The sequence below is a fragment of the Mus caroli genome, unplaced genomic scaffold (assembly GCF_900094665.2).
Source record: "Mus caroli unplaced genomic scaffold, CAROLI_EIJ_v1.1 scaffold_16913_1, whole genome shotgun sequence".
Classification (NCBI taxonomy): Eukaryota; Metazoa; Chordata; class Mammalia; order Rodentia; family Muridae; genus Mus; species Mus caroli.
In genome coordinates this window covers 1350-3462 of record NW_018390012.1, presented here as the reverse complement: position 1 = coordinate 3462, position 2113 = coordinate 1350, and positions in this window count along the sequence as shown.

The following is a 2113-nucleotide window of genomic DNA, read 5'->3' as shown; positions in this document are numbered from 1 at the left end:
CTTTGGTCTTCGTTCTTCTTCAGTTTCATGTGTTTTACAAATTGTCTCTTATATCTCGAGTATACTAAGTTTCTAAGCTAATATCCACTTATTAGTGAGTACATATCATTTGATATGTACTGCACTAAACCCATCTGGTCCTGGTCTTTTTTTGGTTGGGAGATTATTGATGATTGTTTCTATTTCTTCAGGGAAATGGGACTATTTATATCATTAATCTGATCCTGATTTAATTTTGGTACCTGGTATCTGTTATAGGAAGTTGTTCATTTCATCCAGGTTTTCCAGTTTTGTTGAGTATAGCCTTTTGTAGTAGGATATGATGATGTTTTGTATTTTTACAGGTTCTGTTGTTATGTCTCCTTTTTCTTTTTTGATTTTGTTAATTAGGATAATGTTCCTGTGCCCTCTAGTTAGTTTGGCTAAGGGTTTATCTATCTTGTTGATTTTCTCAAAGAACCTGCTCCTGGTTTGGTTGATTCTTTAAATAGTTCTTTTTGCTTCCACTTCGTTGATTTTAGCCCTGAGTTTGATTATTTCCTGCAGTCTACTCCTCTTGGGTAAATTTGCTTCCTTTAGTTCTACAGCTTCTAGGTATGCTGTCAGGCTGCTAGTGTATGCTTTCTGTTGTTTCTTTTTGGAGGAACTCAGGGCTATGAGTTTTCCTCTTAGGAGTGCCTTCATTGTGTCCCATAAGTTTGGGTATGTTGTGGCTTCATTTTCATTAAACTCTAAAAAGTCTTTAATTTCATTCTTTATTTCATCCTTTCCCAAGGTATCATTGAGTAGAGTGTTGTTCAGTTTCCACCTGAATGTTGGCTTTCTATTATTTATATTGTTATTGAAGATCAGCCTTAGTCAGTGGTGATCAGATAGGATGCATGGGAAAATTTCAATATTTTTGTATCTGTTGAGGCCTGTTTTGTGACCAAGTATATGGTCAATAAAAAGAGGAGGTACCATGTGGCACTGAGAAGAAGTTATATCCTTTTGTTTTAGGATAAAATGTTCTGTAAATATCTGTTAAATCAATTTGTTTCATAACTTCTGTTAGTTTCCATGTGTATATGTTTAGTTTCTGTTTCTAGGATCTGTCCATTGGTGAGAGTGGCCTGTTGAAGTCTCCCACTACTATTGTGTGAAGTGCAATGTGTGCTTTGAGCTTTACTAAAGTTTCTTTAATGAATGTGGCTGCCTTTGTATTTGGAGCATAGATATTCAGAATTGAGAGTTCGTCTTCGTAGATTTTACCTTAGATGTGTATGAAGTGCCCCTCCTTGTCTTTTTATAACTTTGGGTTGGAAGTCAGTTTTAATCGATATAATAATGGCCACTCCACCTTGTTTCTTCGGCGCATTTGCTTGGAAAATTGTTTTCCAGCCTTTGACTCTGTTTTCCAGCCTTCTTTCTGTCCTTTTCCCTGTGGTGGGTTTCCTGTAAGTAACAAAACGTTTGGTCCTGTTTGTGTAGCCAGTTTGTTAGTCTATGTCTTTTTATTGGGGAATTAAGTCCATTGATGTTATGAGAAATTAAAGAAAAGTAATTGTTGCTTCCTGTTATTTTTGTTGTCAATGTTGGGATTCTGTTCTTGTGGCTGTCCTCTTTTAGGCTTGTTGAAGGATTACTTTCTTGCTTTTCCTAGGGTGTAGTTTCCGTCCTTGTCTTGGTGTTTTCCCTTTATTATCCTTTGAAGGGATGGATTCATGGAAAGATATTGTTTGAATTTGGTTTTATCATGGAATACTTTGGTTTCTCCATTTATGGTAATTGAGAGTTTTGCTTGGTATAGTAGCTTGAGCTGACCTTTGTGTTCTCTTACAATCTGCATAACATCTGTCCATGATCTGGCTTTCATATTCTCTGGTGAGAAGTCTGGTGTAATTCTAATAGGCCTGCCTTTATATGATACTTGACTTTTTCCCTTTCTGCTTTAATATTCTATCTTTATTTAGTGCATTTGTTGTCCTGAATATTATATGTCAGGAGGAATTTCTTTTCTGGTCCAGTCTATTTGGAGTTCTGTAGGCTTCTTGTATGTTCATGGGCATCTCTTTCTTTAGGTTTGGGAAGTTTTCTTCTATAATTTTGTTGAAGATATTTGCTGGCCCTTTAA